The sequence below is a fragment of the Rutidosis leptorrhynchoides genome, chromosome 1 (genome assembly GCF_046630445.1).
Source record: "Rutidosis leptorrhynchoides isolate AG116_Rl617_1_P2 chromosome 1, CSIRO_AGI_Rlap_v1, whole genome shotgun sequence".
NCBI classification, from domain to species: domain Eukaryota; kingdom Viridiplantae; phylum Streptophyta; class Magnoliopsida; order Asterales; family Asteraceae; genus Rutidosis; species Rutidosis leptorrhynchoides.
In genome coordinates, this window is record NC_092333.1 from 312,409,818 (window position 1) to 312,427,860 (window position 18,043).

Genomic DNA, 18,043 nt, shown 5'->3' on the forward strand with positions numbered 1-18,043 from the left:
AATTAAAAACTATGATAAACTTTGATTTAAAAGTTGTTATTCTGAGAAAATTATTTTTATTATGAACATAAAACTATATCCAAAAATTATGGTTAAACTCAAAGTGGAAGTATGTTTTCTAAAATGGTCATCTAGACGTCGTTCTTTCGACTGAAATGACTACCTTTACAAAAACGACTTGTAACTTATTTTTCTGACTATAAACCTATACGTTTTCTGTTTAGATTCATAAAATAGAGTTCAATATGAAACCATAGCAATTTGATTCACTCAAAATGGATTTAAAATGAAGAAGTTATGGGTAAAACAAGATTGGATAATTTTTCTCATTTTAGCTACGTGAAAATTGGTAACAAATCTATTCCAACCATAACTTAATCAACTTGTATTGTATATTATGTAATCTTGAGATACCATAGACATGTATACAATGTTTCGACCTATCATGTCGACACATTTATATATATTTCGGAACAACCATAGACACTCTATATGTGAATGTTGGAGTTAGCTATACAGGGTTTAGGTTGATTCCAAAATATATATAGTTTGAGTTGTGATCAATACTGAGATACGTATACACTGGGTCGTGGATTGATTCAAGATAATATTTATCGATTTATTTTTGTACATCTAACTGTGGACAACTAGTTGTAGGTTACTAACGAGGACAGCTGACTTAATAAACTTAAAACATCAAAATATATTAAAAGTGTTGTAAATATATTTTGAACATACTTTAATATATATGTATATATTGTTATAGGTTCGTGAATCAACCAGTGGCCAAGTCTTACTTCCCGATGAAGTAAAAATCTGTGAAAGTGAGTTATAGTCCCACTTTTAAAATCTAATATTTTTGGGATGAGAATACATGCAGGTTTTATAAATGATTTACAAAATAGACACAAGTACGTGAAACTACATTCTATGGTTGAATTATCGAAATCGAATATGCCCCTTTTATAAAGTCTGGTAATCTAAGAATTAGGGAACAGACACCCTAATTGACGCGAATCCTAAAGATAGATCTATTGGGCCTAACAAACCCCATCCAAAGTACCGGATGCTTTAGTACTTCGAAATTTATATCATATCCGAAGGGTGTCCCGGAATGATGGGGATATTCTTATATATGCATCTTGTTAATGTCGGTTACCAGGTGTTCACCATATGAATGATTTTTATCTCTATGTATGGGATGTGTATTGAAATATGAAATCTTGTGGTCTATTGTTACGATTTGATATATATAGATTAAACCTATAACTCACCAACATTTTTGTTGACGTTTAAAGCATGTTTATTCTCAGGTGAATACTAAGAGCTTCCGCTGTTGCATACTAAAATAAGGACAAGATTTGGAGTCCATGTTTGTATGATATTGTGTAAAAACTGCATTCAAGAAACTGATTTCGATGTAACATATTTGTATTGTAAACCATTATGTAATGGTCGTGTGTAAACATGATATTTTAGATTATCATTATTTGATAATCTACGTAAAGCTTTTTAAACCTTTATTTATGAAATAAAGGTTATGGTTTGTTTTAAAAATGAATGCAGTCTTTGAAAAACATCTCATATAGAGGTCAAAACCTCGCAACGAAATCAATTAATATGGAACGTTTTTAATCAATAAGAACGGGACATTTCAGTTGGTATCCGAGCGTTGGTCTTAGAGAACCAGAAATTTGCATTAGTGTGTCTTATCGAGTTTGTTAGGATGCATTAGTGAGTCTGGACTTCGACCGTGTTTTCTTTAAAAATGATTGCTTAACATTTTTGTTGGAAACTATATATTATTAACATGTATATATTATGTGATATATTAATCTCTTAACATGTTTGATATTGTGTGATAGATGTCTACCTCTAGCACAAATCCCATTGACTCACCTAATAATAACGAAGAGTCGAATATATATTGGACTGATTCACAAGTTCCCGAAGAAGAACCGAAAGAAGAATCAGAACCGGAAGAAGAATCAGAACCGGAAGAGGAGGAACCGGAGGAGGAAATAGAACCGGTGGGGGAAATAATAAAACGGTTAAGTAAAAGAAAATCCTCAACCAACCGACCAAGGTGGAGACGTATCAGCCTATATTCCTACTAATGTGATCCCCATTAGTGATGGACAAATCTGTTTGGAAACAGAGCTCTTTTATCGCGGAATTAGACCTGCTATTATGGTCAATGGTGTTTCCGCTAAGGAAGCAAAATATTGGGAGGATTACCAATTCTCCGATGAATCGGATTCCGACTAGAATTCCGATGATGTTATAGAAATTACCCCAACTGAATTTAAAAAGGCAAAAGAAAATAATAAGGGAAAGGGCATAAAAATAGAGAAATCTAATTCCAACCCCGATGAACTTTATATGTATCGTCAACCCCCGAAGCCCTTAAGTTGTAATAATGACCCGGGAACCTCTAAACCACCAGGTTTTTCTAAACCGTTGTGGAAAACGACAGCTCGTATTAGGGGAACGTCATATATCCCTAGAAACTTGGCAAAACGAACCAAAACCGAAGAAGAAGAAACGAGCGAGTCGGAATAAGATATCTTCAATATTTCTGAAGATATCTTCATAAATATCTTCGTCTAAAATTATCTATCTTCTCGTGCTATCTATGTTAACTCATAAAAGAAACTGTTTCAGTTTATATCCTTCTATAAAATTTGAGTTTAAATTATGGATGATTTTTGGAGAAGTGTTGGGAATTGAAGCATGAGTTAGTATAATATAATGACGCCGGGCCAATGTGGTTATATTACAGTAAGTCATGCTAAATTTCTAATGGAACGTGATGATGGTTCACAGATCTTACCTTCATCATGTGCCATGTTACACGACTCTTTCATTCTACTTGATTTCTAAGCGTATCATGGAAATATTTCCTTGATATTTCTGTTCTTCCGTAACTCCGACAACCTGCTAATAAGACGTGCAATTACATTTTCTTCCTGATTAGAAGATTTCTTTAAATTCCTTGAATTCTGAAAATCAACCTTGACTATGTCAAAAGTTAAGACGAACCTCTAATCACTTCATTTCACTCTTTTATGACAGCTTCACTCGTACGCTTCACATAATCGAATCGTTCTATCTATATTAATCAATAATGATAAAACTCTATTTTATCAACTCATTTTTGTCATGAAAAACATTCTTATTGTTAGTCTTGACGACCTTGATCAAATTTCGGGACGAAATTTCTTTAACGGGTGGGTACTGTCACGACCCGGAAAATTCCGACTAATTTTAAACGAAACTCTCGATACAATATAATATTTTTGACACGATAAGAAATGTCTGTTAGATTGGATCTCAAAAATTTTGAACTGTTTCATATATTCAATTGACCTTTGACCATTCCTGACGATTCACGAACAACTATTTGTTAATAGATATGTGTATGTATATATAAATAATAATTCTAAATATAATTTGAAGTATTATATGATGTGGTTATTAAAAATTAAAATAGGATATTATAATAATTATTATTTAAAATATATCTACATATATAAATAAAGTATATTAAAAATAAATATTAAATGATTGTAATACTCGTATGTTGTTCCGATTGATATTAAGCAAGTTAAATTCAAACTATTATAATTTCGAAATAAACGGTGATCCGAATTCAAGTTAAACGGTTTATAGTTTGTTAAAAATATAATTAGAATCTATTTGATTAACTTTAATATTTAGTATTTTTACTTGGGATTGAGAGCTCATACTTAATTTAATTTTTATTTAAATAATTGTATATAATTAATGACCAATTTTACACTCTAAAAGACTGAAATAAATAAAGTTAATTAATTTTAAATTTTGGAATTTTTCTGAGTACTTTTATCCGTCACTGTTTAACAACGGGGTACGGAATTATCCCCTCAACACTGTCGGCAGAATTATTATTACTATCTGCACGTTTTGTTTAATATTAATATTATATTATTATAAAATAAAATAAAGAATTTTACTGTTATTGTTGTATTCCCTAGCTAGGTTATATGTATATAATTATATATATAACATATGCATATACATTTGAAGTCTTGAAGATCATCTATATTATCATAACCGGCAACCACTCGAAGGTCACCACCACTCTACAACTTTCCACCACCTCGAACCACCACATACGCCATCCAATACCATGGAACTTCCCATCACCACTTCCTTTGTGAGCAACCCGTCATACTCCATTAATATCATCATTTTTTTTGTTTCTTCCCTAGTAACTCACATCCACTCCATCATCTTCATTCACCAACGACACCATCCTTACAAGTTTCGATCACCAAACATCACCTACAATCGGTCATCACCTTAAACCATGATAAACCACCGCCATCATCAAACAACCACCACCAAACACTTGTTCTTTGTTGATCATAAACCACTAGACCACCACCACTTGACCACCGATATACTACCACTGCTGCAACTAACAATTTTTGCTTACTTTTCACTTCTGTTCGAAGGCACAAGGACAAACCACCACCACCTTACACCATGTCCGCCACCCTACATCATCACCTTGTTCGAACCATCATGATCACCTCCCTCTCTCTAGTTACAATAGTTTTCTTCGTAAACCCACCCCCGACAGCTATATCTCCCCGTCGACTAAAACTACTATGCTTTCTGTTTCCATTTTCTTTCGAACAGACCCAAACAACCATCACTATTACTGCTGCATTCTTGTTGTTGCTTCTCTGTTTTAATCGTCAAGATAACCACCATGGTTCCACCACACCTGCCATTCTGTTTCGGTTTCTATTAAATAACGAAGATGATGAGTATTTTATGGATGTTTTCTTTTATTGGTTCACATTCAAAATATCTGTCCTTAATAATTGGCACTGATAACGATTAAAAGGGGATCCAATGTTTAATTGGTTACAGATATGTCAAACAAAGGGGCTACTGTAGGCCTTAAATCAATCACTGCCTTATAAAAATATTACTCCGTAATTATAATAATCGTTGGAGGAGTCTTGTGACCAGGTCCGTTTGTGTAAGCTCAAAACCGAAAGCCTGTTTAAGATAGTCTGTTGGGCTGTTTTGATGTGATCCATTTAGCAAACAAGTAAGCTTATTTTACTTTCTTGGGCCAAAATGAAAGGGAACCGGGATATAAATATAGATAGGTATGATGATGAAGAATGGAAACGTTGATGCGATGATGTTGCTGTTTCTGGGTATAAACGAACCCCACATCCACAGAAACTCATCAATCAAACTCATTAAACATGATATTGGATTGTGCTGTGCTGCTAAATCGTTTGAAACTCCAAGGACATTCCACGATTTTAAATGGGCTTCTAATTAATTATGTTGGGCCAAGTTTAGGTGGATTATTGTACTAGAACTATAAAACTCAAGTAATTTGGATTATGGAGTATTACTTTTTGTTTGTTGGTGATCTGTATGAATGTAATGATGAAGTAAGTAGGATGGAACATAGATGATGCGGTTTAGTGATGGTCATAAAGGTTAGAGGGTGTTAAGAATGAAGATGATTATGGTTAATGATGAAAATGAAGATTAGTAGTAGTGATAATGATGAATCACAATGATGATAATGAAATGGTTAAGTTAAAATCATGATAGGTATTAAGATGAGGAGAAGTTGTTATTGATCATATGAGTTATGAATGGTGATCAATATGATCTCGATGAGGATGACGTTAAGGTTAAGACAATGAAGAAGAAATAGAAACATATATAACGGTTTATATATATAATTGGGTTACGATTGAATGGACTAAGGGTTTAGGTTGTTATCAGGTTAGCGGGACGTCACGGGTTCAAAACCCGGACTTGGGCATTATTTTTAGGGGTACTCCTTTGAGATAGTTATTACTAATACTCTTATTATTATTATTTCACAATTATTATTATTATTATTATTATTATCATTATTATTACAAATTTTATTATTTTATTATTAAGATTAATTATGTAAAAATATTATATATAACCAATTACTGATTTTTGATAACATACTAACTACTTATATGTACATATTAATATAACTACATATATAAATATTAATTATTTTATAAAATAAATATATGAAAACATAATATTTAAATAAAATATATATATACATATATAAATTTTAAATTAGAATTAAGTATGTGTATTAGAACACTTAATAAATAATTATTATATAGTTAATAGATGGAATTATGTGATTATACGTTAATATATATATATACTTGATATAGGTTCGTGAATCCGAGGCCAACCCTATACTTGTTCAAAGATGTTATATGTATTTTTACTACAAAATACAATAGGTGAGTTTCATTTGCTCCCTTTTTAATTGCTTTTGCAATATATATTTTTGGGCTGAGAATACATGCGCTGTTTTATAAATGTTTTACGAAATAGGCACAAGTATTGAAACTAATTCTATGTGGGTTTAAACCAGAAATATACCCTTAGCTTGGTAACATTAAACTACTTGTCTATGTACGGTAGGCGCGAATCCTAAAGATAGATCTATTGGGCCTGACAAACCCCATCCTGACTATGGGATGCTTTAGTACTTCGAGGTTATTTTTAAACACACCTGATCTGGTGTACTTCAGAGGGTAAAACATGAACATTAAGGCTTGTTACCAGGTGCCTACAACTTATAGAATACTTTTATACACTTGCGAGTGTACATATATTTATAAACAGAAATCTTGTGGTCTATTAAAATATTGAAATAATTATTATGATAAACCTATGAACTCACCAACCTTTGGTTGACACTTTTAAGCATGTTTATTCTCAGGTAAGAATTAAGTCTTCCGCTGTGCATTTGCTCATTTTAAGGACATTATTTAGAGTCGATCATCGCAATGGGACCAAATGTTGAAGACTTCGTCCAGGAGGATTAGGACGGGTCTTTACAGGTGGTATCAGAGCGGTGGTCTTAGCGAACCAGGTCTTGCATTAGTGTGTCTAACTGATAGTTGTTTAGATGCATTAGTATGTCTGGACTTCGACCGTGTCTGCCTGTTAAAAAAAAATTTTTCTTATCATGTTGTGTCGAAAATTACCTGCTTATCATTCTTAGTCTAGACACGTTATACTGCATTGACTGCATGAATAGTGTATAGACGAAATTCATATCTTAGTGTATCTGCTAATTCATATCTTAGCGTATCTGTTATTGATACCTTTGCCTGATAGCTTCCGTAGATTCCTCCGTAACTTATGGGATTTTAGTATTATATATGCATATGTAAATTATGTATTGCAGGGTACTAATCTACATCCTATAATCTATTTCTTATCAAAAATCCTTTTATCTGATCGTACGAGATGAATTCCTCAACCAGTTTGAATTCCTCGGATTCCGACAGCTATTCCGATATGGAGTTTCACCTAAGCTCTGAAAGCAGTGTCACCAGAATGAATCAACCAATCGTCCACCCCTAATTCATCTGATGGGTTCGTAGTCGACTTAATCAATGGAGACGCGCAGAAGGCGATCCCTTCCACTAACCGAATTCACTCTTGATGAAGAACCTGAAGCACTTACCGGCGAACCTATCCGCAACACCATTTTCACCCTCATTTCCTGAATATCTCGCCACGATTATATACTATCTCAAATTCTAAACCTTATTCATTCGCTCGTTCCGACCGACAATCATCCTGGAATAATAGAAGAAGTCAACGAATATCGCACTCGAGTGATCAATCTGGAGAATATGGTGCAAAATTTACCAGCTTCAACAACATCACCGGCACCAATCGTACCATCAATAACAGCACCAGCACCATCAACAATCTATGCCTCAACATCTCATTCTGTACCTCGAGCATAATCATCATTCTACGTATCGTTCTATCTACTTTATCTTCGTTCTACATATCGTTCTACATCGGTTATCTTTGCTCGACATGGCGATTATGTAATTTCTAAAGTTTTAGAAATTATGTAATCTAGTACTAACAATAAATCAAATGAGTTTAATATCTTATTGACTCATTAAATCTATGATTACATCTGAAGAAAATATATATGTATATATGTTTTCATAAAGATTGTAATTAAAAATTTTATTGTACAAACTGTTAATGGTGAAAATATTTTAACGGGTAAGTAATACCCGATGAATATTTAGATTTCACATTAATAAGTTACACTGTACATTCTTTCAAATCTGATTCAACAATCATTTACTATCCTGTTTACATCTACAAATATACGTATCCATTCACCGCAGAATAATCATATTCATCCAATTTCATATTTAGATTTTGATTTATCAAAAATCAAGTGGCTTAATGAAGGAAACATTTGACAAAATAAAATTTGTTAGAAACAAACGAATTAACTAATTGAAATTTTGTTAAGAATCCACGCTAACTGTTCCTAGCTAACTGTTCCTAGCTAACTGTTCCTAGCTAACTTGTTACATTTTATTTACCGCAATTTAATTATCACAATTTACATTCTCGCAACTTTATTTATCGTTATTTAATTTCTGTTATTTATTTTACGCACTTTAAATATCGGGACACGTATAGAAGGTTTTGACATATCATATTGACACATCTATATATATTATTTGGAATCACCATAGACACTCTATATGTAGTAATGATCGAGTTCTCTATACAGGGTTGAGGTTGATTCTATAATAATATATATACTTTGAGTTGTGATCGAGTCTGAGACATATACGGGTCACGACACGTATTAATTAATTCGAATATAATATAATAAACTATATATGAATTACTGGACTGTTAACTGTAGACTATCGACTGTGGACTAATAATATTGGACAATTAAAATGAATTAAAATATTGATTATAACATATGAAACTAAACAATTCTTCAAGTTTGCCACTTGAATTCATCTTAAACCTCATTTGTATCTCGACAATTACAACTTGCGTTTAAACCTTTCATGATTCTTGAAAACATCTCAATCTAGAGGATGAACAAACCGCACCTCATCTACGGAAGGAGAGATTGATGCACAAAGTTGTGCACCTGAAAAACTGTCGGACACTGAGTGAACATTTAAACACGTAGCTGTGCTAATTCCTTTAGTGATATTATTACCCAAAATAACTTGGTAATCCCTTTCAAGGTAGCAAATTTTGTCACAGCTCCATCAAGTAAATTTCGACTTTTCGTTCGAAACAACCTTATTATAACCTTGAAATATATGCGTGCTCTTTTATTGTTACCCAGAGAACCTTTTATATTCCACCATATTACCATTTAAAAACACAATTCTCTTGAACCCACCTCGGATTGATAACCGACGATTCAGATATGGCTGCATTAAATGTAGAGGAAACAGAAAAATGGTAGATGGTCTAAACGGCCAAAACTTTGATGTAAAAACCAAATATTTATTGTACATAATGTATTTGTGGTGTACGATGAGTGTATGAAGTGTACGTGTTGCTTGCTCGAACGTCGAAGGAAACTGGACGTTGTCTGAAGTGACAAGGTGTGTATGTATCTTTTCAACCCCAAATAAAGTTTGTGTTGATGTTTTAAAGCCTTACCATTGGAAATAAAATCTTATTACGTTTCCAACGATATTCGATTCATCAAAAACGGAGCTACGGTCAAAAAGTTATGGCCAAAACAAGAAACTGAAAACTGACCTGAAGGTTGGAGCGGCGCTCCACCTTTCGACGCGGCGCGCCGAACCCGTCTGATGCAATTTTCAGCCTTTTTAAAAGGTCTAAATGAGGGGTACTTTGGTCTTTTCACTTGGGGTCGGTTTGGGGTCATCAAAACTGATCCATTGATCAGTTTGGATCACATCTCACTCATCAAACACTCTCATCCTCAAACCCTAGAGAGAGATTGAGTTCTAGTGAGAGAGAACTCCATTTGGAGAAGAAGGAGGTTGTTTCGGGTCAAACCTCAAGCATTAAAGTTGTTCTACTCGTCAACGGCATCATTTTGGCGGTATTGGTACGTTCCATTGGCGTGTTGCGGATTATTCGGTTGCATTCATAGAGGCGTTTAAGATTTGCTTGGATGCGGTGGCTCGAGTAAGCGTGGGACTAGTGGACTCGCGTAGTTGCTTTAGAGGGCTTGCTTTTGGATTGATTAGGATTGGGTAGCGTATCCCCAATCGCCATGCTCGGCTTTATTTTGTATTAAAAGTCATATGGTCGAAGTTCGTACTTTGTACTTAAAGGGTTAATTTGGGCATATGTGGGCCCGGTGTCGTAAGACCCTTTTTATTAATGGAACGTGTTAATTTTAACTATTGTAATATGTTGTGAAAACCATTTGGTCTAAATGTGTCGGGAAGTGATCAAACATTTTCGCATTTGGGACTTTTGGGACAGCAGCCTGTCCAGGCTATTCTGCGAGCCGCGCAGAAAGGTGGCGCGCCGCGCCATGTGCTGTACCAGCCAAAAAAAAAAATTTATTACGCGTTATTGGTTGGTTAACGGGTTGGGTTGTTACAAATGACAAAGAATAGAGTGTTGGAAACACTCAATAGAAAATTGGTATTGAAAAACGGATTAAGAAAACCATGAAGGAGACGGTGGACAAATCACAAGGACTAAACCTTTATTCAAAGAATCCATATGTTTCAGTGTCTGATAAAATCTTCAGCGAATATCTTGCTTCCTACTTATTTCGATTCTTTGCAGAAAAAGTTTCTGCGTCACCCTTTAATTTCAGGTACTTTAGAAATTCTAAGAATATTATCGTATCCTTCGTTATAAATATCTTCAATATTTCTGAAGATATCTTCATAAATATCTTCGTCTAAAATTATCTATCTTCTCGTGCTATCTATGTTAACTCATAAAAGAAACTGTTTCAGTTTATATCCTTCAATAAAATTTGAGTTTAAATTTTGGATGATTTTTGGAGAATTGTTGGGAATTGAAGCATGAGTTAGTATAATATAATGACGCCGGGCTAACGTGGTTATATTACAGTAAGTCATGCTAAATTTCTAATGGAACGTGATGATGGTTCACAGATCTTACCTTCATCATGTGCCATGTTACACGACTCTTTCATTCTACTTGATTTCTAAGCGTATCATGGAAATATTTCCTTGATATTTCTGTTCTTCCGTAACTCCGAAAACCTGCTAATAAGACGTGCGATTACATTTTCTTCCTGATTAGAAGATTTCTTTAAATTCCTTGAATTCTGAAAATCAACCTTGACTATGTCAAAAGTTAAGACGAACCTCTAATCACTTCATTTCACTCTTTTGTGACAGCTTCAATCGTACGCTTCACATAATCGAATCGTTCTATCTATATTAATCAATAATGATAAAACTCTATTTTATCAACTCATATTTGTCATGAAAAACATTCTTATTGTTAGTCATGACGACCTTGATCAAATTTCGGGACGAAATTTCTTTAACGGGTGGGTACTGTCACGACCCGGAAAATTCCGACTAATTTTAAACGAAACTCTCGATACAATATAATATTTTTGACACGATAAGAAATGTCTGTTAGATTGGATCTCAAAAATTTTGAACTGTTTCATATATTCAATTGACCTTTGACCATTCCTGACGATTCACGAACAACTATTTGTTAATAGATATGTGTATGTATATATAAATAATAATTCTAAATATAATTTGAAGTATTATATGATGTGGTTATTAAAAATTAAAATAGGATATTATAATAATTATTATTTAAAATATATCTACATATATAAATAAAGTATATTAAAAATAAATATTAAATGATTGTAATACTCGTATGATGTTCCGATTGATATTAAGCAAGTTAAATTCAAACTATTATAATTTCGAAATAAACGGTGATCCGAATTCAAGTTAAACGGTTTATAGTTTGTTAAAAATATAATTAGAATCTATTTGATTAACTTTAACATTTAGTATTTTTACTTGGGATTGAGAGCTCATACTTAATTTAATTTTTATTTAAATAATTGTATATAATTAATGACCAATTTTACACTCTAAAAGACTGAAATAAATAAAGTTAATTAATTTAAAATTTTGGAATTTTTCTGAGTACTTTTATCCGTCACTGTTTAACAACGGGGTACGGAATTATCCCCTCAACACTGTCGGCAGAATTATTATTACTATCTGCACGTTTTGTTTAATATTAATATTATATTATTATAAAATAAAATAAAGAATTTTACTGTTATTGTTGTATTCCCTAGCTAGGTTATATGTATTTAATTATATATATAACATATGCATATACATTTGAAGTCTTGAAGATCATCTATATTATCATAACCGGCAACCACTCGAAGGTCACCACCACTCTACAACTTTCCACCACCTCGAACCAGCACATACGCCATCCAATACCATGGAACTTCCCATCACCACTTCCTTTGTGAGCGACCCGTCATACACCATTAATATCACCATTTTTTTTGTTTCTTCCCTAGTAACTCACATCCACTCCATCATCTTCATTCACCAACGACACCATCCTTACAAGTTTCGATCACCAAACATCACCTACAATCGGTCATCACCTCAAACCATGATAAACCACCGCCATCATCAAACAACCACCACCTAACACTTGTTCTTTGTTGATCATAAACCACTAGACCACCACCACTTGACCACCGATATACTACCACTGCTGCAACTAACAATTTCTGCATACTTTTCACTTCTGTTCGAAGGCACAAGGACAAACCACCACCACCTTACACCATGTCCGCCACCCTACATCATCACCTTGTTCGAACCATCACGATCACCTCCCTCTCTCTAGTTACAATAGTTTTCTTCGTAAACCCACCCCCGACAGCTATAACTCCCCGTCGACTAAAACTACTATGCTTTCTGTTTCCATTTTCTTTCGAACAGACCCAAACAACCATCACTATTACTGATGCGTTCTTGTTGTTGCTTCTCTGTTTTAATCGTCAAGACAACCACCATGGTTCCACCACACCTGCCATTCTGTTTCAGTTTCTAATAAATAACGAAGATGATGAGTATTTTATGGATGTTTTCTTTTATTGGTTCACATTCAAAATATCTGTCCTTAATAATTGGCACTGATAACAATTAAAAGGGGATCCAATGTTTAATTGGTTACAGATATGTCAAACAAAGGGGCTACTGTAGGCCTTAAATCAATCACTACCTTATAAAAATATTACTCCGTAATTATAATAATCGTTGGTGGAGTCTTGTGACCAGGTCCGTTTGTGTAAGCTCAAAACCGAAAGCCTGTTTAAGATAGTCTGTTGGGCTGTTATGTTGTGATCCATTTAGCAAACAAGTAAGCTTATTTTACTTTCTTGGGCCATAATGAAAGGGAACCGGGATATAAATATAGATAGGTATGATGATGAAGAATGGAAACGTTAATGCAATGATGTTGCTGTTTCTGGGTATAAACGAACCCCACATCCACAGAAACTCATCAATCAAACTCATTAAACATGATATTGGATTGTGCTGTGCTGCTAAATCGTTTGAAACTCCAAGGACATTCCACGATTTTAAATGGGCTTCTAATTAATTATGTTGGGCCAAGTTTAGGTGGATTATTGGACTAGAACTATAAAACTCAAGTAATTTGGATTATGGAGTATTACTTTTCGTTTGTTGGTGATCTGTATGAATGTAATGATGAAGTAAGTAGGATGGAACATAGATGATGCGGTTTAGTGATGGTCATAAAGGTTAGAGGGTGTTAAGAATGAAGATGATTATGGTTAATGATGAAAATGAAGATTAGTAGTAGTGATAATGATGAATCACAATGATGATAATGAAATGGTTAAGTTAAAATCATGATAGGTATTAAGATGAGGAGAAGTTGTTATTGATCATATGAGTTATGAATGGTGATCAATATGATCTCGATGAGGATGACGGTTAGGTTAAGACAATGAAGAAGAAATAGAAACATATATAACGGTTTATATATATAATTGGGTTACGATTGAATGGACGAAGGGTTTAGGTTGTTATCAGGTTAGCGGGACGTCACGGGTTCAAAACCCGGACTTGGGCATTATTTTTAGGGGTACTCCTTTGAGGTAGTTATTACTAATACTCTTATTATTATTATTTCACAATTATTATTATTATTATTATTATCATCATTATTACAAATTTTATTATTTTATTATTAACATTAATTGTGTAAAAATATTATATATAACCAATTACTGATTTTTGATAACATACTAACTACTTATATGTACATATTAATATAACTACATATATAAATATTAATTATTTTATAAAATAAATATATGAAAACATAATATTTAAATAAAATATATATAAACATATATAAATTTTAAATTAGAATTAAGTATGTGTATTAGAACACTTAATAAATAATTATTATACAGTTAATAGATGGAATTATGTGATTATACGTTAATATATATATACTTGATATAGGTTCGTGAATCCGAGGCCAACCCTATACTTGTTCAAAGATGTTATATGTATTTTTACTACAAAATACAATAGGTGAGTTTCATTTGCTCCCTTTTTAATTGCTTTTGTAATATATATTTTTGGGCTGAGAATACATGCGTTGTTTTATAAATGTTTTACGAAATAGGCACAAGTACTGAAACTAATTCTATGTGGGTTTAAACCAGAAATATACCCTTAGCTTGGAACATTAAACTACTTGTCTATGTACGATAGGCACGAATCCTAAAGATAGATCTATTGGGCCTGACAAACCCCATCCTGACTATGGGATGCTTTAGTACTTCGAGGTTATTTTTAAACACACCTGATCTGGTGTACTTCAGAGGGTAAAACATGAACATTAAGGCTTGTTACCAGGTGCCTACAACTTATAGAATACTTTTATACACTTGCGAGTGTACATATATTTATAAACAGAAATCTTGTGGTCTATTAAAATATTGAAATAATTGTTATGATAAACCTATGAACTCACCAACCTTTGGTTGGCACTTTTAAGCATGTTTATTCTCAGGTACGAATTAAGTCTTCCACTGTGCATTTGCTCATTTTAAGGACATTATTTAGAGTTGATCATCGCAATGGGACCAAATGTTGAAGACTTCGTCCAGGAGGATTAGGACGGGTCTTTACAGTTTCTAACATGTTAAGCAATCAAACTTGTTAAGACTTGATTAATTAAAATAGGTTTCATATAGACAATTGACCACCCAAGTTGACCGGTGATTCACGAACGTTAAAACTTGTAAAAACTATATGATGTCATATATTTGGATATATATATATATATATATATATATATATATATATATATATATATATATATATATATATATATATATATATATATATATATAGTTAACATGGTATTATGATAAGTAAACATATCATTAAGTATATTAACAATGAACTACATATGTAAAAACAAGAGTACTAACTTAAGGATTTCGAAACGAGGCATATATGTAACGATTATCGTTGTAACGACATTTAATTATATATATATCATATTAAGATATATTAGTACATCATAATATCATGTTAATGTAATAATTTAACATCTCATTTGATATAATAAATGAAAGGATCCGAAACTAATCATCCGGACGTTATCCATATTGATTACAAACGAATTACAATAGTTGATAACATTGCGAGGTACTTGCCCTCTATATGATACATCTTACAAACGTTGCATTTATTCTTAAAAGGCAATCTATAGTTACATCCAGAATTGACATAATCGCCTGACATTTCATAATATTCAAATGACCTAAACCGCCATTTACTTAATAATAGTCTCTATGAACTTCAATGACTCGAATGCAACGCCTTATGATATAAGTCCTTAATAGCCTCAAGTAGTATCCTTAGTACGAGCTAATGCACATCGGAAGACTTAATTCATACCTGAGAATAACATGCTTTAAAATGTCAACATAAAGTTGGTGAGATATAGGTTTAATGCCGGCAGCGATATATATATATATATAGACCACAAGATTTCATATATAAACATTTTCATAAAAATATTCTAAGTGGTTGAGCACTTGGTAACCATACTTAACATTCAATCACGTCGTATATTCCCTTTAATATGAAATCTTACTACACCGTACCAAGTGTAGTCACAAAACGAAGTACTGTGCAACTGTTGAATACTGGTCGTCCAGTCCGGTTGGGGTTGTCAGGCCCGATAGATCTATCAACAGGATTCGCGTTTACAGTACCGCTGTAAATATTAGTTACCAAGCTATAGGGAAGTATGCCAGTGGTACAACTCAACGTAGAATATATTTTTCAGTTACTTGTGTCCATATCGTAAAACATAAAATACATGTATTCTCATCCCAAAATATTTAGAGTTTAAAAGTGGGACTATATACTCACTGTTGTCTTGAAGATATAAATATTTTGACTTGGTCTTCCGGTTGATATCACGAACCTATCAATATATAATATATCAATATATTTTCATTTTTAAACAATCGTCACATATATATACTTGTTATACTTTTAATACTTTTAATAATTCCTTAGTCCGTAGTTAGCAGTCCGATGTTAGTAATTCAATTTTAATGGTTCATTTTTAGGTGTTTAATAAACCCCCAATGAAATGAATAAAACCCCCATCGTATATGTATTGGTCGAGATTAATCTTGACCCACGGTACCGGTGTTGTCAAATGACGTGTTGCGTACATAAAGTACCGGTGTTGTCAAATGACGTGTTGCGTACAATCATGGGATCTTATGATTAATCTTCTCGTATTGTTTACGGGTGATCCTGAACCATATAAAACTGAATTATGAGTACATATATATAAAATATCCTGTTATCTTAGAAAGATGTGATTTATTTAATTTCTCCCAATTATTTTCGTGGCTAAACTAGTCTTGGATATCCGATTTTGTTTCGGTCATAGTTTCTTCGTTACAACTCCGTTTTTGTTGATTCAACTTGCCATCTCCTTGGATCGAGTCCCTCTTTAAGACTATGAACTGTAAATACCTTAGTTTGTATTCAAAATCACACGGCATAGGTGAAACTTTAGTGAAACTTATGAAGTTAAACATTTTTGTTACAAAAATATCATTTAATGACCATTTTTCTAAAAATACCTATACTTTGAATTAAATCATGAAATTTTTATGTGGTAACATATTTATAGTAAAAATCATTTTTCCAGAAAATAAACCTCCAATTCAAAGTTTAAGATGGTTTTTAATTATCCAACCCAAAACAGTCCCCGGTTGCACTCCGACGTCGTAAAAACAGTTTTTAAGGTATTCTTTGAAAAACCAAGTTTTACCTTGTTAAATTAGCATATATTTAAGTTATATTACAGGTCTTGAAGTATTTTAAAAGTTAAGTTAGAAGGATCTATTTAGTTTGCAAACAAGTTTGAAAACTTTCAAACTATGTTCTTGTTGTTAAAATTTTATACCACAAAATAAGATAGCTATATATATATGAATCGAATAAGGTTATGAACATAGTTACTACCTCAAGTTCCTTGGACAAGGTTGCTGTAAAAGAGGAGTAAGAACCTAGAACCAAAAGGGTGATGGAAGTGGATGAAAGATTGGAAGTAAGTTTGTGTTCTTGGAAGGATTCTTGAAGTGTTTTTGTAAGAGTTTTCTTATGGTGATTAAGTGATGTTTTTATGGCTAGATCTTCATGGAAATTAGCTGAATGGTTATGGAGTTTAAGGCTCTTAAAAGTGTGTGTGTTTTTAGCTAGAGGTTTGAGGTAAAAATGAATCAAAAATTGAAAATGGATGGAGTATAAATGGTGATGTAAAAGGTGTATAAGTTTGTAATTTTGTGAAAAAATCTTTTAATCATGTGAAATTTTCATACTAGATAACAAAAGTAGTTACCTTATACATAAGGCATTGAACAAGGGCTGGTTGGTGGTGATTTGATGTGTATATACCAATAGTAAATACGTATAGAAGCTAGGTATGATACGAGTACATGTACTCTAGATATACGTATAGAAATCTTGTGAAAAATGGAATGAGAATTCAAATATAGCTATCTTTTGTGAATATACTTATATTGTTTTATGTA